This window comes from Trachypithecus francoisi, unplaced genomic scaffold (assembly GCF_009764315.1).
Source record: "Trachypithecus francoisi isolate TF-2019V2 unplaced genomic scaffold, Tfra_2.0 Lachesis_group3, whole genome shotgun sequence".
In the NCBI taxonomy this organism is placed as follows: domain Eukaryota; kingdom Metazoa; phylum Chordata; class Mammalia; order Primates; family Cercopithecidae; genus Trachypithecus; species Trachypithecus francoisi.
Genome location: NW_022681468.1, coordinates 119,363,562 through 119,387,994, shown reverse-complemented (window position 1 = coordinate 119,387,994; position 24,433 = coordinate 119,363,562). Strand labels below are relative to the sequence as shown.

Sequence of the window (24,433 nt, the reverse complement as noted above, 5' to 3'; positions counted from 1 at the left end):
AAATTGAACCCATTCAGTGAAAGTATGAGCATCATATGGAGTAAGTGTCAATTAAAGTGATAAGTAGTGGGTCTGGCACCGAGTTCTGGATTGTTCTGAGGTCTGCTTCCCCGGTGTGGCCATTCGGTGCTTTGGGGGAAATTGAAACTGATCCACCATGTGCGACCTGGGATTCTTCTAAGAAACAGATTCTAGTTCAATATCTCTGAGTTAATTGGCATTTCATTCTCATTTAAATCTCTGTCACAACCTTTTATTTTATTTTATTTTTGTATTTCAGAGGAAACTACAATTCCAATATCTTCCCTGCAGCTTTCAGGAAGCTCAGAACAAATTAGGTGGTGTCATATAATCTCACCCATGGATCTCGCAGCCCTCTGGCTTCTGTCAGGATTTTGGGGGATGAGGTTGCTTGCCAATTTCTTTCTCTCTCAGTAGCAGAATGGAGAGGAAGTGAAATCATTAATGGCCTTGGACACTTGCTGCAAAGCCCAGTTTGCTTCTTGTCTTCTGCATGTGTTTGCCACAGCAAGGGGGACCTCTCTGTAAGAAAAGGAAGGGAATCACCTGAGATGGAGAGGGAGAGTATGGAGTAGATTATTATAAGGTTACACATAATTATAAATTATGAAAGTGGCTACAAATCTGCAGCCTGGGGAATAGGAATGCTCCAAGGGTGTGTCCCACACGCATCCCAAAGTGGCATTTGGAATGTCTATTAGTAACACCCCAGTGTTGGGAGGGAAGGCCAGTGGGGTGTGGGTTTCATCTTCTCAGGGACCCCATCTGCGGGAAATCTCTGAGTTCTTGGCCTTGATTTCCCTGGTTTTATCTCCAGACAATGTCAGTTTGTGGTCACTTTCCCAGGAGGGTCCAGTTTTGCTGGGTGCCTTCAATGAGCAATACAGTTAGGGCCTTGTGCACCCTGCCCACTCCAGTCCTCACCAAGGACTGCCTACATCACATGGGCTTTCAGACCCTCTAACAACCAAAGAATGTTTCCCTGGGAGCCACTGAGTTAAGACTGCTATCTCTGTCATCCTTGGCAACTCACATTTTCCCAAACACAAATACAAGCCCACATAGTCATTTACCCACTCTTAGCTCCACCTCTCATCCCCCACAATGTTCTGGTCCTTTTGAGGCACACTGAATTTTCCCAGGATTCCTCAGTTTGTTGGTACACAAAATGTCTCAGCACTTAACAGTATTAAGCAGATTGTTCTGACTCACTCCATTCACCTGCTAATACGGGACTCCCTGCACAGGTGTCTACTCTCAGTAAGTATATTTCTAGAAACCCACAGGAAGGTCTCTTATGAATCCCAGAGAAGTCCGTCTTGTTACCACTTAAGGTAATTGGCCATAGTCACCAGGCATTGGCTGTCTCCCACCAAGTTTCCAAGTTTCCACTTTCCCACCAGGCATTGCATCCACAGCCTGGCATCAAAGTCTCCCCTGCTCTCACCCACTGTTCCACCGCAAGCCACCATGATGCCCAGAGTCCCCACGGAACCCAAGCAGGGGAGAAATGCATGCTTCCTCCACTCTGTAGAACACTTGTCATCTGGGGTCCTGAACAGGACTGCTTGAGCCCCTTTGAAAACAGCTGCATCGGCTCCCTCCGGCAGCCTCCACTTCATAGCTTTCAGACATGGTCCAGGGGCTGGGCCAGGGAGAAGGCTCCTGCTCTCTCCCTCCATTGCTTGTCATATCTGCTCCAGACATCTATGTACAGAACACCTCCCCCATGCAGCAAGTTCTCCCTGGGGGTGTTGCCAGCACACAAGCTCTGCAGACACAATGAGACACTGTTTTCCCTTTAGAGCCAGCTGGAATCCTGGCTCCAGATCCGTGCCACATTTTGCAATTCTCTTGGCCACTGGATGACAGAGACTGGCAGAAGCCCTCCTATGATCTCATAGCCCTTCCAGGGTGTCCATCCACTGGGTTCTCACAGCATTGCGTGGAGAGAGCCATAATTTTATTTGCTGGAATTCACTCCTGAAGTCATCTTTTTCTTCTCATGTCTTTGAGCTATTTGAGGGCTGAGCCCAGGGCTCAAATAGTTCTGTACTCTCCACAGGATGTGGCCCACTCCCCGGCACAGAGGGGATACTCAGCAATGATCAAGGACTGAACCAAGCTCAATATGAGACACTTAGGGTCAGAATGAACTCAACTGGAAGCCCCAAGAGGTCCTTACAAAATCATATGTTTTTCGATTTTGATTCAGGAAGGTCTGGAAGAGGTGCCCAGAGATGAGTATACTTAATAAGCTCCAAGGTTCTGATAAACACCATCATTTGGAACCTCTGGCCTAGAACTCAGCACTGCTTATAGCTCATGGGGCTGTTCACTGGGTTTGGGACATGGGGTTGGAGTTGGGTGTGCATGGACTGTCTTCCTGGCTGTGCCCCTGGAAATCCCTGGACGTCTCCTCCTCCATGGTTGCTGTTTCAACATCCCATGCATAGTACACACCGAGCACCATATCCCACAGGCAGCTCTCTAGCTCCCCTGAATTCCAGTGTGAAGTCTTCATGGTAAGGGCAGTGCATTTCCTTCCTTCCTGGCCTTGAGAGATGACAACTTTGCCTTCTCAGGGACTATCATCCTGGAATCTCAAGGTCGTGGTTGAGCATGGCTTTGGTGTCAGGTCTGTGCTGCGTGACTCTGGAAACTCAGATACAGGGACTGAGAGAAAGAGGGACTACTACCCCACCACACTGAATTACGGCTTTTCTCCCAAAAAGATAATTCACCACCCAACTTTGCCATCTTGCCTTTTGTTACCCTGGGCACTGGTACATGCCTTCAGTCCAACTGAGAGACTTAAAAGTTAACAAATTGCTCTGAGCTTCTACCTCCTACTCCACCTTCCAACCACTGACAGTCTTAGGCTTTTCAAATTTTATAATTAACCATCCACTGAAAGATGATGGGAGGTGCTTGGGAAATCTGTGACACAGTCACAAATGAAAATTATTATGGATGTATCTTGGGTTTGTGGGAAGAAAGGCTCATGGCAATCTAGTCTCATGGCTTTAAATACCAACTCAATGCTGCTGACTCCCACGTTTATATTTCCAGCTCAGACCTCTTTCCTGGACTTCAGTCTTATATATCCAAACACCCACTCAACATCTTAACTTAGATGTCTAACAGGCATCTAAAACTCAACATATCTAAAATTCCTAATCTCCTCCTACCCAAAACTGTCTCCACCCACAGCTTTCCTCAGCTGAGCTGATAGCACCTCCATCCTTCCTCTTGCTCAGTCAAAAACCTCGGAGATGCCCTTGATTCCTCCCTTTCTCTCACACCCTACATCTAATAGATTAGCAAACCTGGTGCTTCCACCTTCGAATAGATCCAGACTCTGACCACTCTCCCCACTTCCCCTGATATCACTTTGGTGTAAGCCACCATCATTTATCCTGTACTTTATAGCAAAGATTCCCGAATGTGTTTCCCTGCTTCCACTCTTGCCTCCTACCATCTACCCTTAACATAGAACCAGAAGACCCTTTTAAAAGGCAAGTGCAATCAATCAGGTTTCTCCTCTGCTCAAAACCCTACAATGTACTTCTATTCCATGCAGAGTCAAACCGCAAATCCTTGAGATGGTCAACAAGGCACTGTGTGATCTTCACTTTCCATCAACTCCATCTACATGCTCTTTTCTAAAACCCTGACTCTAGGTCCTTCCTGCCCTTGAACATTCCTGAACACCTTCACAGCTCTGCTCAACTGTTTCTTCTGTCTAGAAAGCTCTTCTGCCAACTTCTTCTTCTTGGCCAACTTCCTCATCTCCATCATGTCTTTTTTAAAATATTGCTTTGTCCATAAGGTCACTCTGAGCACCCTATTAACCGCTGCAGCCCACACCTTAGACCACTCCATTCTCAGTCCACTTTTCATTTTCTCATGGCACTTACCACTTCTTAATAGATTGTATAAGTTACTTATATATTATAGATTTTTTCTCTCTCTGCTTCCTAGAATGTGCACCTAAATCTTTATTTTGTTCACTTAGGCCTGGCATACAGAGAATGCATGAGTAGGCACTCAGTGAATGTTTGTTAAATGTTGAATGGAGGGTTTGTGAGCATGTGTTGGTTGGCAAAGGAAGGTACGTTGCCAAAGATGGTGGAAATAATGCCATAAAACCAGGAAATCTTGGAGTAAAATGCACCAGTTGTTTGAAGATAAAAACAAGGTTCTTGGAGAAAACCAAGATGAGCGAGTTCCACTAGAGCAAGCCCAACAGCTTAATGCTAAATAAAGACATTAGATCACAATAACAAAAACTCTCTCGACGTGTAACTTCTTTCACATACAGTAATTTCACCCTCCAGTGATTCTACAAGATAGATTTAATATTCCCATTTCACAGTTAAGGAATCAGAGGCCCAAAGAGATGAACACACTCGCCCAATGTTATGTAACTAGGAAATTACTAGGTTGACCAGGTTTGGCCAACTCCAAGTACTGAACTCCCTCCCCTCCCCTCTCATTACTAGGCAATCCAGAGGAGGAGGGAGAGAATGAAGAACAGTGGTTGGGCAGGCAGATCTGGGGTTATCACTTTTCAGAAATATCCAGTCTGGAAGGATTCCCTCAGAACTGAAGTCATCCCAGGAGATGCCAGCTCACATTCTTCTTTGCATCCTGGTTCCCCAACTCAAGCATGAAGACCTCATTCCTGAGACCCATGCAGGACAGAGTCTTCTAGCAACCTTACCATGGACCAACCTCCTCCTACTCCACTCCCCACCCTAAAATGATGTCCATTCCTCACACATTGAGCTGGCCTGGTCAATTTTCCTTTTTCTTTTTCTTCTAAGAGGATATAAAATCAAGAGCTATCTGGAGAGCAATGCTGGCCTTTTAATCAGGACAATAGGATTGGAGGCCAAAGGATTCTGTGCTGACAAGATAAAGACCACATGAAGGGCTGAAGGCAGCCAGCAGAAAGGAGTTATGACTGTCCAGCTTAATGACAGCCAGACACGGAAGGGGTTATTCACCCCAAGTTTTAAAAATTCTACAGTGTGCAATTGGGACCTTGCTGGAGTTGTTTTGTCTATTTCTGTGGATGCTGGCGCATCCCCTTCCTTGGCAGGGCTGAGAGCGCCTCCATAACTCACTTGCAGATGTCTACAGTGCCGTCCCACTTCTGTAGTTGATGTTCATTAGAAGACACAACTGGAAATTCTTAAGCTGTTGCAAAATGGGTTATTTGGAACTGAATTCTGGTCTCTATGTCCACATAGTGGATTGTTGTAGCTCTCTTGGCTGGAGTAGATGCAGATGTTGTCATTGTGCCTGACGTGCTGAAAAGACCCAGCTAGAGATGTGTGACACGTTCTTAGATCAGGACAGCTGAAGCAGGTCTTAGGCAATGTCTAGTCCATTTCCACTTGAGAAGCCAAGGCCCTCAGTTGGGAGTCACCGTGCTGTGATGGCAAACCCTCATGGGCACGTTCACAAAGCAGAGACTCATTGCCTTGGCCATGGTACTGGCCTGTTTTGTAATTGGCAAAGGCCATTGCAGACATTGACATTCAGCTTTGTTTGACTCTGCTTGATGCTTTTTAATTTTGTGCACTAAGCAATTTCAGTCATTCATTCAACAAATGTATTGAGCACCTACCACTTCTACATTTACCGGGCACTTTCTCAACAATAATAATAACTGACACAGAGCACTCACGGTGCAACAGGCACTGCTATAAGAGCTCACCCATAAAAGCTAATTAAACCTCACCATAACCCCAGGAGTAGATGAGCTACTGATAACATGGAAAAAAGAAGCCTCAAAATCAATAAATGCCAGATGCTAAGTCCCCTTGTTTCCTAAAGGTTGTCTCACCGACGTCCATTAAACGTTCACTGTGAGATTCCCATTTATAAATGGAACCTGATCCTCCAGGAGCTATCCCCAGCCTCTTCCACTTTGCAAGCTACTTGATCCACTCCCTCCCCATCTGTGGGGATCAAACGTCCTTCCAAGGGGAAGAAACATTCTCTTGCTCGAGATTGTCAAATGTCCTAAGGATCTGACAAATAGGGCAATCCATTTTTTTTTTTAATTTGCTTCTTTAAATACAAAGCCATCCCTAAAGGGACCTGTCTGGGCAGACACTCTGGTCTCAGTAAATTGTAAAAACCTCTTCTTGTCACCGTTTGTTCTCCTAGTATCACAAGCCTGGTGGCTGCTCAGCAGATGTCAGTGCTGATTCATGTATACGCATGCCTGAATGAATGAATGAGTAAATGAATTAATGAATTTTTAAATTTTAGAGAAATTTAAATTTTAGAGAAATTTTGAGAAATTCTTGTTCATAAGACTCCCCTTGTATACTCTAAAATGTCACCTCTTCAACATATCTAAAATTCTACCATCGAATCGTTATCATCTCAGGCTACATGGCCTAATATGGTAGCCGCCAGCCACCAGCCATGCTAAGCTATTTATGTTTAAATCTGAATTAACTCATATAGATTTTAAAATTCAGTTCCTCACTTGCCCTAGCTACATTTCCAGTGCTCAATAGCCACAAGTGTTTAGTGATTACCGTGTTGGACAGCACAGATATAGAACACTTCCTTCACCACAGAAAGTTCTACTGGACAGCCCCACTCTAGGGAACCATTTCTTTCTTTCTTTTCTTTTTTTTTTTTTTTTTCTCAGCCCACTGCAATCTCCGTCTCCCTGGTTCAAGGGATCCCCCTGCCTCAGCCTCCCTAGTGGCTGGGACTACACGCGCATGTCACCCCACCCGGCTAATTTTTTGTAATTTAGTAGAGACAGGGAGGGCGGACCATTTCTTAATCTTTTTTGGTTCACAGGCCAATGGTGAATCTGATAAAAGATATGGACTATCTCCTCAGGGAAAAAAGTTTGAGCGCATTGACTGTACCCACACTCAGACCTTCAATGGACCTAGATTAAGAACATCTGCTTTAGGTTTAAATCTTTCTTGGAATTAAAATAATCCCTTGGAGAAACAACACCACACATCAAGTGGTTATCAGTTATCTATACCTGAGAGTGTGTGAGTTTATTAAATGCTCTTTGGAGCTCTATCCATCTGGTTTGGAACAAGAGGAAGAGGTGAGGACCTTGGTAGTTGAAGGAAGAGTCTGGGACACAGACAAGACATGTTAGCACTAAAGACGCCCATGTACTGTGCAAGGATTCAGGGGACCAATTTTTTCTGCACCTCACAGGTCATCACAGGCAAGATCCTGATGGTGGTCTAGCATGATATGTTCACACAGTAGGTGCTTAATGCATAAAATTGTTTATTTTCTTTCTTTCTTTCTTTCTTTCTTTCTTTTCTTTTTTTTTTTTTTTTTTTTGAGACAGGGTCTCACTCTGTTGCCCAGGCTAGAGTGCAGTGGTGCCATCTCAGCTCACTGCAACTTCCGTCTCCCCAGCTCAAACAATTCTGCCTCAGCATCCCGAATAGCTCCTGGATTACAGGCATGCACCACCACAGCCAGCTAATTTTTGTATCTTTAGTAGAGACAGGGTTTTGCCATGTTGGCCAGGGTGATCTCGAACTCATGACCTCAAGTGCCTTGGCCTCCCAAAGTGCTGGGATTACAGGCATGGGCCACTGCGCCCAGCCCAAAACTGCTGAATTTCTATGACAGGTATTGTGCTTGGCATCCTGGGGTTACAAAGATGAATTACACATAGTTTCTGTCCTTGCAGAACTTGGAATCTCCCCTGGGAGAGACAATGATACAAACAACAATAGCAGCAATATTGTGGCTAAAAATGGCTAATATTTACTGAGCATATGTTCTATATTATTTATTGGTTGCGCATTTTTTCATGTTTATCACCCCAACAGCCCTATGGGTAGGCACTATTCTTACTCCCATTTTACAGATGACAACTGAAGCTTCAAAAAGGGAGGAGCTTCTTCAGTGATGGAGCTGAGCTCGGGTCAGGTTGCCTTGATGTCAAGGTCAGTGTTTGCTTCATGGAATCAGGTCTTGGTAGGTATGTGAATCAGGACATACATGGCCCAGGCCAAGCAGCCCATATCCCTGGACAACTGGGCAGCTCTTGGTGAGCTGGTGAGTGGGCAGGAATGGGTGCTTAGAAGTGGTCCAGTGGGCCTCCACAAATGCCAACTGACAGTGTGCATGTGCTCTCTGCCCAGGGAGGGAGGCCTCACTCAGGAGGCGACCAGGTGACTGTGCACTAGCAGCCCACCTGGGACACCCAGCATGGCCCACACTGCTGTGGCTGCCAGCTGCATTAGGGAGACAGTGGGCCAGGCCTTCCCCAGAGGGATGTGCCTCTGGGTCCATACATCCCTCTGGGTCCATACCAAATGGGCTCTAAGGATACCATGCAAAGGAAAGCTTCTCTTTTCCTCCACAGTCCCATCTATACATAGACCTCTGCACACACTGGCTCACCCCTGCCTAGAGTCAGGATGGAAAGAATGATCAATTTAAGGGCACAAGCCTAGTCTACCTATAATTCTTCAAGTTCAAAGTCCTCTGGTAGGGATAAGCATCACAAGCACTATCTTTGTGAAGCTGTACAGCCTTGTGTAGTGTAGGACTTACGCCCCATGTCCAGAAGAGGACAACCAGGCCCAGAGGCTTCATTGACCTGCCTGTGATCAGAAAGGGGCTTGGGACCAAAACATCCACCAGCCTGCCCTGTGCCCTGAGGCTTCCAGGGCCAGGGAGTCCACCGGGTGTTTTCTAAGACATCCCGGGGGTCTTAAAGGCCAAGGAGCCCAGACACAGAGGGGAGCAGCACCCAAGGTAGGCATCCTGGAGAGGTGCCTCTGCAGCTTCTCCCTGTGGCTCCTCCAGCTTCTGCACTCTCTCTTTTCCTCTCTCTCTGTCTTACACGCACATAGATATGCACACCACTACCACCTCTGACTACTGTGTCACTCCAGGACTTCCTGCCCCTTTCCCAGGGCTGCTGTGGAGCAGAGGAGGACCCTGAGTCATGGCTCTGGGCAGTGTGCACTCCCACACCTACTCTCCATCTTTCCTAGCTTTGAGGTCACCATCCTTACAGACACTGGGTGGGGCCTCCTCCCTTTCTATCCAAAGCCTCACCTGCGCCCTGGTCCTCCCCTGGGGGGAAGACAACCCACTCAGGAGGAAATTTACCTCACAGGAGTAATAAGGACTGATGAGAGGTCCCGAAAGAGGAGGGGAAGGCTGCCTGGCCAGAAGGGCCTGGCCGAAGGGGCCAATGTGCCTGCCTACCACTTCCCCTCAGGCAGCCCCTCAGGCTTCAGCCAGCACGGGTGAAGAAGTGGGGCTCCCTCCCACAATGCCCACCTTCCACCAGGAAAGGAGGCCTTGGCATCATGCAGCCATGCCTGTTTTCTGGTGGGAGGTAGCTGGTCTGGAATGAGTCTGTGACTTCCAGAAAGCCACGTGAACTCTCTGAGCCCATTTCTCACCTGGTAGGGGAGGCATGCCAGTTAAAAGGAGGCACCCCATTAGAAGGTCCTTTGGAAATCATGCTGTAAATAGAAAATGTGTTCTTTCTCAAAGAGGAATATCAAAATGCACCCACACTCTTATACATGCAGACACATACACACACACACACACAATTTTTCTGTAAGATCTAGTAGGAATTCTTTAAACATCAGTTATGTTCCTAGGGTAGTGCTGAGGATACAGAGAAATCTCAGCCATAGCTTCCCCTCCTTGGAAGAATCTGATGCTGTTGGAAGAGCAGAAGAGCATCGCCAGAGTGGGAGTGCCATTCCCAAACCAGTTGCCACCCAGGCTGGAAGGAGATGGGCTCGCGGCCTCAGAGTGACTGAGAGTGAGGAGAGCCTGTTTCTTTTGCCTTCCTACCAAGGATGATGCAGGGAGAACTCTGCATTTCAAAGTCAGGAAAAGGCAGGCCTAGGAGAATGCAGCGGCTAGCCTGATGTTCCACGGAGTTAGTGGCAAGATCTGTGGAAACAGCATATGTGCTAGTTACTCAAAAACCTTCCCAGCACCTCCTCCCTTACTCTTGTTATGAAAGATAAACACACACACACACATGCACACACAGAAGCACACACACATGCACACACCGCACATCCCTCTGGGTCCATACAAAATGGACTCTAAAGAGACAATGCAGACAATTGAACATGAGACCAGTCTCGATGACATCTACCGGAATAGGAAGCACTGTGATATGAGGAAAGCTGCTCTGGAGTCAGAGCACCCTAGGTGGGATCCCTGCTGCCACATACTAACTGTGTGACCTTGAGCAAGTTACCAATCTAAGCTCCTGAGCAGTAAAGCGGACCTAATAATACCACCTGCTTGTTGTGGAAACTAAATGAGATAATACTGAGTAAGACCTCAGCCCTACCTGGCTTGTAGCTCAGGCTGTTGTTATCACTTTCCTAGAAGCAAGAGAACAGAGAACCTACAGTGCCATCCCCTATGCCTGATGCAAGGATAAAGCAGGACACTTGGCCTCAACGAGAGCACTGGGCTAAGTGCTTTAAGTAGCTATCCCATTTCATTTAATAATAATCCTATGAGATTGTTCTACTTATCCTCATGCTAGAGGGAAATGGAAGCTCAGAAAGGTTAAGTATCTTGCTCGAGGTCACACAGCCAGGAAGTAGCAGCACAGAGATTTGATCCCAGGTCTGTCTCTCTAAAGCACAAAGATTTCCTTCTAGTCCACATTGCACAGCCAAGAAGTTTCATCTTATCTCCTGGCCGGGAGATGGCCTGCAGCACAAGCCCTGGAGTCATAGGCCTGTCCTGACTGACCAGGGTTCTGGGCTGAGTATCTTGGGCCACCTCATGGTGAGTGGCCTGGCATGATGGCCACCACCATGTAGCCGGGAGGGGTGGTGGCCATGATCAGACAAGGGCTGGTGCCATTGTAAACTGGACCAGGCCCACTTGAGGGTGGCCTGAGCCTGAGATTGTGTGGACAGTGAGGGGGCTGCCTGCCTGGGTCTCTGCTGATTGTCTTGGCGTCGCCTTGTGGTCTGGATTTGGGGGCCCAGTCATAGCCCCTCAACCAGTTCCAGACTGAGTTGATCCTGCTACTCCCAGCAAGGGCTATCTTGGTGATGGGGCCTGTTAGGGATCTTTGATTATTTTTTAGGTTCTACCTGGACTCAGGATTCCTCTTAATCCAGAAAAACAGGTTTGTGACATGATTGGGGGATATTCCCATTATCCATTTCCATGAGGCTGGAGGCCAGCCTCCCCTAGCAGCAGTAGCAGGGCTGGGAAGGAGCAAGGACTTTGGTGTAGGACAGGCTGAGCTTGAATCCTGGCTTTGCTGCTTCCGGCTGAGGGACTTGGGCAAGTCAGGGTGTGCCCTGGGCTTACCACTTGTGGAATGGGAGTGATAGGACCTGCCTCACAGCTCCTCCCGAGAACTGCTGAGAATGCACAGGAGGGCGCTGCCCAGTGCTGGGCCGGCCACATGGTGAGTGCGCAAACACCAGGAGATCCAGCCTTGACCGCCAGGCCTTTTCTCAAGGACACTGAGGCAGCCCCATCACCACAGCTCCCTCCCCAACCCTTCATCTTGCTCTCTGCCCTGAAATGCACCCCACCCCCCACACATACACAAACCCACGAGAACCATTCCACCGAGATTCACAACTGAAGAATGTTTGCTTAATCTCAGCCAATGATTTAAGCCTCAATCTATTTTCCTTTCTTTTTTTCTTTAATTTAAATTTTATTTAGCCTGGTTTCTATACTAAAAATACCAACCTCTGAGATAAAAGCATATGCATTATGATTTTGCTTTATTCAACCTTCCACAATACAGTGAGTGCTTGAGTAATGGAAAGGGGAAAACCAGATACTCTGTGCAATGCTCCGAGCCTGTGAAGCTCTGTCTGCCGCAGGAAAGAGTTTTTGTGAGGAAATAGATCATTTTCTCCCGGAGCCATTGTGTCAGAATTAGGGAAGGGCTGCAGGAAGGCAAAGGTCAGTTACTTTTCCTCCTCTGAATACAAGTAAACGTTATTCCAGATGAAATCTTGCTGTGGTCCCATAAATCATGACCTCTGATATACTTCATGCATCTGTAACAGGCAGAACCAACACTCTTGGCCACCCTGGGGGCATTGCAATGTGCGGAGAGGCCATAAATCCTCATCATGCCTCCCTTCTGCTTTCAGAGGTTAGGGTGGGGGCACCTGGCCAGGGAAAAGCAGGGGTTTCAAAGCTTCTTCTGCCTTCTGTGAAACCGAAGGGCCCGCCAGGGATACTGTGTCTCTGTTGTTCGAAGCTGCAAAGGTAATGAGCCTATTTCCTCTGCTGTGGCGTCCCCTGAGGATGCTTGGAAGGATAGGGATGAATAAAAGGGAAATGGATGTCACTTTGCCTCCTCCCCAGATGGCAGGTAACATATTTACGGAAAAGCTGTCCTACCTTTCTATGGGGCTGTACTCTAACATTTCTGGGGATTACTGTTGCTCCCTGGGGTGTGTGTTGGCAGAGGGTGGATGGGGTGGGTGCTGGGTGTTTGGAAAAATGGGGAGAGGGAGAGGCCTAGAGCAGAACTTGCTTTGGATCCCCAAGGGCCCCTTCGATTGCCCTACTGTCCCCAGCCTTTCTGCCCAAACTCACTTCAGCGTCATTTCAAAATGGATCCCTTGGGCTTTGGGAAAGGTGCCGGTGGGGAATGGTTATGTCCCTCTAATTGTCTAGTGGGGAAGCAAGTCCAGCTCCTGCGGGTAGGCGACAGGGTTATCCTAAAAATTGCTGGAGAGTCACACCATAGAGATTTATTATTATTATTATTATCATCATCATTATTATTATTTTGAGACAGAGTTTTGCTCTTGTCATCCAGGCTAAAGTGTAATGGTGCAATCTTGGCTCACTGCAACCTCCACCTCCCAGGTTCAAGCAATTCTCCTGCCTCAGCCTCCCAAGTAGCTGGGATTACAGGCACCCACCACCACATCTGGCTAATTTTTTTGTATCTTTCGGAGGAACGGATTTTCACTATGTTGGCCAGGCTGGTCTCGGATTCCTGACCTCATGTGATCTGCCCGCCTCAGCCTCCCAAAGTACCGGGATTACAGGCATGAACCACCGCACCCAGCCTCCATGGAGATTTTTAAAAAGACAGAGTGAGGGTGCTTGAACTCAGGTGAGTGGAGGGCAATGGAGAGGGCACTTAAGGGTGCCCACAGCTGCCCCTCCAGCAGACAATTAGCTGTTCTATTGCTGCTGTTATTTTCCCTTGATGGGAAGTGTCATATTAAACCTGTGGCTTTAATTTTTCTCTTTGTTACAATTTCTTTCAGATGTCCACAACCCTTCTGTCTTACTCTATTCTCTGCTGCTATAACAGAATAGCACAGACTGGGTACCTTATAAAGAACAAAAGCATATTTGACTCACAGTTCTGGAGGCTGAAAAGTCCAACAGCACAGGGCCAGCACCTGACGAGGGCCATTCCATGGCTGAAGGCATCACATGGCAAGAGAAGACAAGAGCACACAAGACAGAGAGAAAAAAGGGGACCAAACTTATTATCCCTTTATAGGGAGACCACATCAGTGATATCAGCATTAGTTCATTTACGAGGGCAGAGTCCTCATCACATAATCAGCTCTAAAACCGACCAATACCATTACATTGGCAACTAAATTTCAATATGAGTTTTGGAAAGAGTATTCAAGCCATAGCACCTTCTTTATTGCCTTAGCAGAATTAAGGAATGGAGGGGAAGTGTTGCTCCCCTCCCAACCCCTCCATGGAGGTCATGGTGATAGTAGCAGAATCACATGGAGAACAGAAGTTCTGCTGTTGTCAGCAGGGACTCTGCAGACGTAGAGGAGGCAGCTTCCCTAAAGATACCTCAGGAGTATATCCAAGGGTGAGGTGTACCCCCAAATATAACATTGGACTGTCACCCTCCAAGGAGGCAAGGATATCTCTAACTTATGCCACCAAGATGTCTTCAGTGCATGGCAATGTCAATGGCACTTTACCCCAAGCATAAAGAGAAGTCCCTAAGTTTTTTTCAAACAAAATTCCCTGTTCTTTAGTTTGCATTTAGATTAAAATAGAAATTGGTTTGTAAGCAGTATACTCATTCATTCATTCATTCATCAAAGATATACTGAGCACTTAGTATGTGCTATACACCCATCTAGTCTTCTATGACCTGTAGCAGACATCAGAAATTTCAGAATCAAGTTCCAACTTTTGGAAAAAGCCTTCTCTAATTTTTCTTAGAATCACATTGTTTAATCAACTAGTAGCCAGTTCAAAAATCAATGGCCATCTATTTCATGCTTACCTACCTGTTCCATTTCTGAGCCAGTCTAAATATTAGGAAGTTAGTGATGAATTCTACCCTACCATAATTTCTATGCTGTGGAACATACCAGAATTTCCATCACTCTTCTCTGGAACTGTCCCTCCTTAATGTGACTCCTGGATCTGCTCATTTGCCTAGACTTTCCCAGTTTATTTACAACATCCCAGTGGATGTGTTTTTAGGCACCTATCTCTACCACCCTCCCATCATGATTTCCTTAGCAATCTGTTTTCTAGTTAAATTGTTCTAAACTCTAGGCCACAGATGCCTGGGAGCCTCATTTCAAGAGTTCTCTATGTTTCATGGTACTGTATTCCTTAGGATCAGATTCAATTGCATATAATGGGGGAAAAAACAAATAGCAATATCTTCAAACAAGATTGACATTTCTTACTCCCTCACATAAAAGAACCCTGGGGGTAGTCAGTTTGGAGCTGATGTGGAAGCTCTATGATTACACCAGAAACAGAAGCTCCTATCTTTCTTCTCTGCCATCTTCAGAATATGGCTTCCATCCTCATGATCCGAGATAGCTGCCAAAATTCCAGCCATCACATATGTGTTCCAGGCAGCAAGAAAAGAGGAAAGGAAGGCATGTATTTCTGTCTCTTAAGATTTTCCTGAAGTACCACACAATGCTGCCATTAGCCAGAATTTGATCATGCAATCACACCCTAGCGATAAGAGAGGCTAGCAAGTGTAGTCTTATATCTTAGTTTTAACATGCTCAGCCCCAAACTGGGATTCTGTTAACTAAGAGGGAGAGGAGAATGGATATTTGGTAATCAATTAGAAATCTCTGCCACAACAAGGACTTCATGTCTAAAACACCAAAAGCAACGGCAGCAAAAGCCAAAATTGACAAATGGGATCTAATTAAACTAAAGAGCTTCTGCACAGCAAAAGAAACTACCATCAGAGTGAACAGGCAACCTACAGAATGGGAGAAAATTTTTGCAACCTACTCATCTGACAAAGGACTAATATCCAGAATCTACAAAGAACTCAAACAAATTTACAAGAAAAAAACAAACAACCCCATCAAAAAGTGGGGAAAGGATATGAACAGACATTTCTCAAAAGAAGACATCCATACAGCCAACAGACACATGAAAAAATGCTCGTCATCACTCGCCATCAGAGAAATGCAAATCAAAACCACAATGAGATACCATCTCACACCAGTTAGAATGGCAATCATTAAGAAGTCAGGAAACAATAGATGTTGGAGAGGATGTGGAGAAATAGGAACACTTTTACACTGTTGGTGGGATTGTAAACTAGTTCAACCATTATGGAAAACAGTATGGCGATTCCTCAAGGATCTAGAACTAGATGTACCATATGACCCAGCCATCCCACTACTGGGTATATACCCAAAGGATTATAAATTACTCTACTACAAAGACACATGCACACGTATGTTTATTGCGGCACTATTCACAATAGCAAAGACTTGGAATCAACCCAAATGTCCATCTGTGACAGACTGGATTAAGAAAATGTGGCACATATACACCATGGAATACTATGCAGCCATAAAAAAGGATGAGTTTGCGTCCTTTGTAGGGACATGGATGCAGCTGGAAACCATCATTCTTAGCAAACTATCACAAGAAGAGAAAACCAAACACCGCATGTTCTCACTCATAGGTGGGAACTGAACAATGAGATCACTTGGACTCGGGAAGGGGAACATCACACACTGGGGCCTATCAGGGGGAGGGGGGAGGAGGGAGGGATTGCATTGGGGAGTTATACATGATATAAACGTTATGCACATGTACCCTAGAACTTAAAGTATAATAAAAAAAATTAAAAAAAAAAAAAAAACTTTGAATAGTTATATGGTTTTTAGTCAAGTTACTGACTTTTCCTTGACCTTGAAAGCTAAACTATTAAAGTCTCCTGCAATGCTATGGGTACAAAAAAAAAAAAAAAAAAAAAATCTCTGCCACAAGCAGCAAGCTTTATTAAAGAGTGTCATTATCATGGGGAATGGAAGGGTGGGAGACAGGAACATCTTTATTTTCATTGAAAATAGGCCTTCAGCCGGGTGCTGTGGCCCATGTCTGTGATCCCAGCTACTTGGGAGGCTGAGACATGAGAACTGCTTGAACCTGGGAGGCAGCAGTTGCAGTGAGAAGAGATTGCACCACTGCACTCCAGCCTGGGCAACAGAGCAAGACTCTGTCAAAAGAAAAAAAAAAAGAAGGAAAAAAAGGCAAAAACACACGTAGCCCTTTCCACAAAGATGGGGAACCACAATGTCATTTAAAAGTATTTCTGTTAAATGGCAATGTCCAAAGCAGAAAGAATATAACTGAAGAGTTCTGGTATCCTAGGAAGCAGATAACTATTGTTTCACTTACTGAGCCGAGCATCTTCCCCTTCTTCTGAGAAATGTGCTTTTTCTAAGTTTAACTAAGGGGTTCCAATGACCACACCTTGTTTGTAGAGGCCCTGCCCACCTAGCCACAGCCCACTGGGCCAGGCCTGGCCACCTGTTTCTTCTGATCCAATGAGAGACCCAGCCCCTCCAACCTCTCTTGTCTTTCCTCTCCTCCCAGAAGGAGGCAGCAGTCCTGGGGAAGTGAATCCCGCTGAAGGCCCCAGGAGTAACTGGGACTGGGAGAGTGAAGCAAGAGGGTTAGCATGATCTTTTGGTCAAATACATCTTCCAGCCTAGCTTTTTCATCAGTAACAAAGCTGACATCTTTATTTCTGCCCACTTGAAGGGAAGAGAGTTATTTTTAGTCCCCCTCCAACCCAAGATTGTTCAATGGCAAGGCAAGGTACAGAACAACAGGTACCATGTAACTCAGTATAAAGTAAAAGAAAGGGACAAGAACAGCAAAAGTCAAGCATGCCTTAGCTGCCTTTATCTGTGGGACACTGTGCTAAGAGCTGCAGGTGTGCTTGTGAACCAGCCCTCACCAAGCTGAGAGTCCCAGGGAAGACAGCATTACAACAGCAATTCCAGGAGCAGGCTGGGTGTTATGATGAGGAGGTACCAAGAATGATGGGGGCCCAGAGCAGGTCTAATCTGGGTTAAGGAGGGTCTTGCAGACCAAATATTAGTTCAGCTGACACTTAAAGATGAATGGATATTATACAGGCAAAGAGGAAGTAGATTGGCGGAGGGAGGAAGGATGGATAGAGTTCCAGGCAGAGGCAAGGGCTGGCACAAACACCCAGGTGGGAGAAGGATGTGGCAGGGTCAAATACATGAAAGAAGTTCCCTCAGGGGTCCTGTGCAGTGTGGAAGGTCAGAGGCTGCATGGTGTCCAGGCTCAAGCCCAAGCTGGCCTAGAAAACCTTGCTAAAGTAAGAGTGGACTATTCTGGAACCAGTGGGACATCACTAAAGATTTTCAGTGGGGAGTGGAAAAATCAGGTTTATATTTTAAAAAGGTTATTCTTGCTGTGCTGGGGACGCTGGGGAAGGGGCGGAGAGCAGGGGTGAAGGTGGGGACATCGGAGAAGAGGCTGAGAAATGATAGTGACTCAGCCGTGAGGATGGCCGAAGAGGTATTTAGGACTCAGGAACAGGCTTTGGGCATGGGTCAGAGACATCAGAGAAAAGGAGGAATCCAGGTGACTCAGGGCACACAACTCAGTGGGAGGTGGTGCCATGGCTGACCCTTGTCGAGTCACTTCTCCCTGAGCCTCAGTTTCTATATCTGTAAAACAAGAGAGTTGGGTTAGGCATTTTCTAGGGTCCTTCAAGCTACTTCTTTACGCCTTAAAGCCCTTAAGAATCGTGAAGGCCGGGCGCGGTGGCTCAAGCCTGTAATCCCAGCACTTTGGGAGGCCGAGATGGGCGGATCACGAGGTCAGGAGATCGAGACCATCCTGGCTAACACGGTGAAACCCCGTCTCTACTAAAAATACAAAAAAACTAGCCGGGCGAGGTGGCGGGCGCCTGTAGTCCCAGCTACTCCGGAGGCTGAGACAGGAGAATGGCGTAAACCCGGGAGGCGGAGCTTGCAGTGAGCTGAGATCCGGCCACTGCACTCCAGCCTGGATGGCAGAGCAAGACTCCGTCTCAAAAAAAAAAAAAAAAAAAAAAAAAAAAAAGAATCGTGAGGGAGGACCAGGCGCTGTGGCTTATGCCTGTAATCCCAGCACTTTGGGAAGTCGAGGCAGGTGCATCACTTGAGGTCAGGAGTTCAAGACCAACCTAGCCAACATGGTGAAACCCCATCTCTACTAAAAATACAAAAATTACCCAGACATGGTGGTGGGCACCTGTAATCCCAGCTACTCGGGAGGCTGAGGCAGGAGAATCGTTTGAACCTGGGAGGCTGAGATTCCTGTGAGCCAAGATGGTGCCGTTGCACTTCAGCCTGGGGACAAGAGCAAGACTTTGTCTCAAAAAAAAAAAAAAGAATTGTGAAGGAAGGGCTCCAGGGAGCTGGAGGAGTTGGAAAGAACTATGAGAACAGCACCTTGGGAGGAAGGATTCAGATGGATGGACTGGACAAGGGAGGAAAAGATGGAAAGGGGCCATGGCATAGCAAGGGGCAGAGCAGACTTCAAGACCAGCCATGCCACTCATCACATGGGACACAGAGGAGCTGTGCTGGGGACAGCCCAAGTGGAACTGAACGCTCATCTCTTCATGGGAATGGTATATAATCAGAGTCCAAAAATGCATTTGACATCTCTATATCCGGAACAGTACACATGACTGGCCAATCATTCACACCCTACTCTACGTGATGATGGAGCACTAGTTCTTCTGCATGCCCACAGCAACCCGAACAAATGTGCACTGAGCACCCATCACATTGTTTTAAGTTTGTTTAACTTTTTGTCTGTGTTGCTTTAAAGAAATCTAATTATCTGAGGACAGGGGTGTGCTACTATAATGTCATTTATAATAGTTCAATAGCTGCCTCCTACTGAGCACGTATTAAGTGCCAGGCACTGTTCTAAGTATTTGGCAAGCATTATTTCTTTATAGAAGTCCTGTGGGGCAGGCACTATTATTATTCCCATTTTACAGATGAGGAAACCAAGACCCAGAAAAGTTACATAATAATTTGCCCAAGGTGATAACATCAAAGTAGCCAGAGATTTACATCAGATTTTGTTCATCTCTATGTCCCCAAGGCCTAGTACACTACCTGGGACCCAGTAGATTGCCAAAGTGTATTGATTGAAAAGGTCAGTGGATGGACGCAGCCTGACTCTCCCAGGCAACTGTGTCAGGCTGGCCTGTGAGTCACTATAAAATGTTTGTATCTTGGCTCACCCTTTGCTTGAAAATGGCCTCTCCTAGGCGTGTCCCCAGGCAAAATGCTGCAGTGCAACAAATAAACTAACAAATAAACCAACACTCTGTGGTTGCTGGAGCAAGCCATAGCCAATGTGTTGAAGGCAGGACAGTGGATGTCTTTAGAGGTAAAGTGGTGGACAACCATTTTGAAAGGAAAAATAAGTGAAAGTGACCAATCAATGGGCCCAGGAAGACTCAGCCAGTCAACCAACGAATCAACCGGGCATGTGCTATATATAACTAAGAATCCAGACTTTTCCAAGATTCACAATGAAAATGCAAGCTTTGAAAGTTGGAACAAACCTCATTCAAATCTATTGTGTCTAAAGCAAATGTTGGAATCTGTTAGGAGATTATTTAGAAAAGTAAGATTAAGTCCTTGTTTAAAAACTTATAATTACTTCCATTGTTTAAAAAAAATACCACAACATGGATGAACCTCAGAAACATTATGCAAAGTAGAAGTCAGACACAAAAGACCACATGTTGTATGATTCTATCTATATGAAACGTCCAGAAAAGGCAAATCTATAGAGACAGAAAGCAGATTAATGGTTGCCTGAGGCTGGGGGTGGGAATTGCGATTGACTGCAAACAGACACAAGGATCTCTGTGGGGTGATGAGAATGTTCTAAAACTGGATTGTGATGATGACTGCACAATTCTGTACATTTACTGAAAATCACTGAATTATACACTGAAAACGGATGAATATTATGATATGTAAGTCATACTTCAATAAAGCTGCTTTTTTCTTTTTTTTTTTTTTGAGACAGTTTCACTCTTGTTGCCCAGACTGCAGTGCAATGACACGATCTTGGCTCACTGCAACCTCCACCTCCCGGGTTCAAGTGATTATCTTGTTTCAGCATCCCAAGTAGCTGGGATTACCGGCACCAGCCACCATGCCAAGTTAATTTTTGTATTTTTAGTAGAGGCAGGGTTTCACCATGTTGGCCAGGCTGGTCTCGAACTCCTGACCTCGGGTGATCCACCTGCCTCAGCCTCCCACAGTGTTGGGATTACAGGCGTGAGCCACTGCACCCAGTCCTAAAGCTGCTTTTTTTTTTTTAAGCAAAACTCTTGAAAACAGCAAAGAAATTGATAGTTCATAAAATCTCTATGCCAAAGATCATAGAAATCATTGAATCCAGTTTTATAGAAGGCCAAGGAAAGGCTGATAGATGCTAATAGAAAGAGAGAGGAGTTGCATGAAGCTTGAATCCAGATCCCTTGGCTCCCAGGTAGACCTATCCTCTTCCTCACAGAGCTTGTTTGGGGTATCTAATTTAAGGGGCGATTTCCCTTCACATGTCCACACTCTCTATGTGGATGTTGGCCACTGATGCCAGCTGCTGTCTCCCTAGGTCTGTGAGAGGATCTCTGGCAGCCCTCCTGGGTAAGTTCCTGTAATGGGCCAGGTGGAGAAAGAAGCTAGGCTGGTGAGACCCTGCCCATCCCTCTGGACTCCAGGGGTGGCAGATGCCAGGTCAGAAGTTGCCCTTCTGATTTCAGGGCTCACAGACATGTAGTGTCCCTTTCTAGGCGAAGGCTGACCAAATCTAGCTGCCTTTTAAGTCAATCCCCACTGGGCCTCCTGGGGAGGCTTAAGATAGCCTGTTAGTCCACATGGGAGGAGGTGAGGTCCCTCCCTTCCTCCAGTGGAAGGTTCTGATATGGCCTTGACATCCAAGGTGGATGTATCTTGTCATCCACTCATCTACCCATTCAACACTCACCACTCATCCCCACCCATCGATCTATCCCTGCATCCAAGCATCCAAAGATACGCCCACCCACCCCCCACTCACTCATCCATCCTTGTACTCATTCATTCCCAAATCCGCCCACCCATCCACTTCTCCACCCACCTACCCACTCAGCCATCCAGCTCACTCTGAGCTACTCTGCTGACCGAACCCAGCCCTTGCCCTCTAGGAGATGACAGCCAAGAGCACATTTGCTTGACACACCTTTCCAAGGCACATTTTCATTGGCGGTTCACAAAGATGCACCAAACTTGTTACTCACCCAGTCCTCATCTTTGCAAGAAGTATCTGATTTCTCATTCCTTCACTTCCCACATCTACTGTACTAATAACTCATGTAGGCTCTCCTTCCAAGGTACATGAAGAATCCATCCTCATCTCTCTGTCTCCTCCACCCATCAAGATCCAAGCCACCATTTACTGCTCACCTGGACTATTATTACATCAGCCTCCTCACTGACCTTTCTGCTTCCATCGCTGTTCCTCTAGGGGCCCTCCTCCTCACAGCTGCCACAGCCAATCAGATCCCTTCACTCTCCAGTGATTTTTCTATCCTGGAATAAAATCTGAACTTCCTGTCTTCAGCTTCAAGGCCCTCCAGGCTCTGCACCTGCCTGCTTCTCTGTCGTGTTCTATCAGTCTCCCCCTGCTCACTCAGCTAGAGCCATGATAGCATTCCCTCTGTGCCTGACTTGCTTACCTCCTTCCCGCCTAGTGTTACTGGTTGAGGGTAGTTGTCCAGGTTCTTGGCATTTTGAACAAAGAATTGGACAAAACGCACAAACAAAGCAAAACAGAAAAAGCAGAGATCGATTGTAAACGAAAGTACATTCCACAGGGTGGGAGTGGGCTTGAGCAACCAGCTCAAGAATGTCGGTTACAGAATTTTACGGGATTTAAGTACCCACTAGAGGTTTCCCATTGGTTCACTCGATGCAAATGAAGTAGTAGCCCATGGCCAGTCTGACTGGTTGTGGGAGGGGACCAATCAGAAGTACTTTCATTTTCCAACTGCCACACACAAAAAGGAGGGGTTGAAAACGGAGTTGGCGCTGACATCCCGTCAGCATGAATTGGCCTTAGGTTCCCTGCCTCCAGACCTGATTCTCCTGCCTCACTAGAACCCTCTGCCCTTGCTGGTGCCTCGGCCTGCAATGCCATCCCTAACATCTTCTCATGGCAGGCTCTTTCCTGCCACTGGGAAAGGCCTTCTCTGCTTGCAATCTAAGAAGCCTCATCCATTTTATTTTCCCCCATAGTACTTACGGCTACTTTTTGAAACCGGGGTCTGGGTAAACCACACTGACTATCCTCTTGTTACGTTAGTCAGGACCCTGTTCTTTACAAATAAAAGTGGAGAGGGGGTTATTGGCTCATAAAACTGGGAGGTTCAAGAAGCAAGCTGCTTCAACCCTCTTGAACACGGGTGCCTTCAAGACACCAGGAAGTGGCCTCCTTTCCTCCATCTCCTGCTTTTCAGTGCTGATTTTGTTCTCAGTCAGGCACTCCACATACTTATTGGCCAAGCCAGCCTCTGATCATACAGAAGGCGTGACTGTCTCCAGAATCCCAGCAGAACCCTGAGAGGACTCTGGCCCAGTTGCCCAGCTCTGAATCAATCAGAGCTCATATGGCCTGAACTCCAGAGGGATAGAGAATTCTGATTGGTGAGGCTCAGTCACATGACTGCCCAGATGCCTCAGGTGCTTGTCAAACCACCGATACTTCTCTTTGGTTTCCTGCAGACAAAAACATATCCCTCCAAACTCCTAGTAATCCTCCTGCTCCCATCCAAACACACTCCTCTAAACTTCTGGAAGGAGTGAAATGTGGGTTTTCTCATCATACTTTTCCCTTCAAAGGAAAAAGGTTGGCCTTTGAGGCTGGGTCATTCCAAACAGTCGGCTCTTACTTTTTCCTTTTAATCAGTCTGTACTGATCAACTTATAGACACCAACCCCTTTGCAAAGAAAGGCAGGTGGTGCCTCAACAGCTAGATTATGCCCCTAGGTCAGGAAGCTAGGCAGAAAGATAAGGTAAACCCACAACAATTCGCTATGGAAATTGTTAATCCCTTGGTTGTGTCGTCAAATAAAGGGAAATCAAAGAATCTCAGAGGTCTTGGTAGCTGGGCAAACTTGAGGGAGCAGAGAGATCTGTTCCCTGCCAGCAAGCCTTTCTTCTACCAGTTGAAGGTGTGTGTGTTGGGGAGTCAAAATTGTGTACACACATGTGCAAGCATCCTTCCTCCATGGCTGCACTCCAAGATGCCTGAGGCCAGAACTGTGTTTTCTCCTTTCCCAGGCATCCAATAAAGCCTCCTGAGGTCCCATGGCTCTTCTTGATCATTTGGGGCCAACCTCCCTTTTTGTAGGTCTTTCCCTGACTTGTTGTCTTTGACTCGACTCCTTCATTTATCTTGCAGTCTCTGCCTATTTCTCCCCAACTCTGTGTGAATTTGAGTCTGTGAAACTCTGCATGTCTTTGTCTCTTTTAAGAACATCCCACCCCCTGGTGTGGGGTCACACTGAGGACACATAATAGCCCCTAATAAGAATAGTCAACTCCACATCTTCAGAACTAGCACTCCCTTCTGTTTCCACCACCAATCATGGATAGATGTATTAGGACTTTAAGGCCAAGTATAATACTATGGCCACAGTACACTGTCATTCAAATGCTTAGTCTTTCATTCATTCGACAAAAGGAAAAGGTAAACAGGACTGCAAAGGGCATATATAACCAGTTTAAACTATTCTTAAGCATTTGATGTCATGCAAATGCACAAAACAGGTGTGCTCACCGTAGCTCATTCTTTCCTATTGGCTGAGCTGGTCATCCATTCTGTTTAAGCTGGTTCATAGACACTGAGTTGGCTTTTCTCTCCCTGTGTGGAATCGAGGCCATTCATTATTCCCCTAGCAGACACCTGCTGAATGCCAAGCCCTGGTTTAGCAGGGAATGAGTGAGAGAGCTGGGTGAGTGGAAATAAGGGAGCAAATCCTTCTGAAACAATGAGATGTGCTCCAAGACAAAAATGGACTTT

General features: G+C 46.3%; 1 long non-coding RNA gene across 2 annotated transcripts; it reads right to left on the bottom strand.

Moving 5' to 3' along the window:
- Positions 1–244: 244 nt before the first annotated feature.
- LOC117070425 lies at positions 245–24,279 on the bottom strand. 2 transcript variants are annotated; one of them, XR_004431910.1, is made up of 3 exons: positions 24,191–24,279; positions 13,411–13,472; positions 245–543 (listed from the first exon to the last, which is right to left on the bottom strand). It is a non-coding gene; the product is annotated as an uncharacterized LOC117070425 (long non-coding RNA). The 2 variants fall into 2 exon arrangements; XR_004431911.1 differs by lacking the exon at positions 245–543 and adding an exon at positions 11,782–12,336.
- Positions 24,280–24,433: the final 154 nt, after the last annotated feature.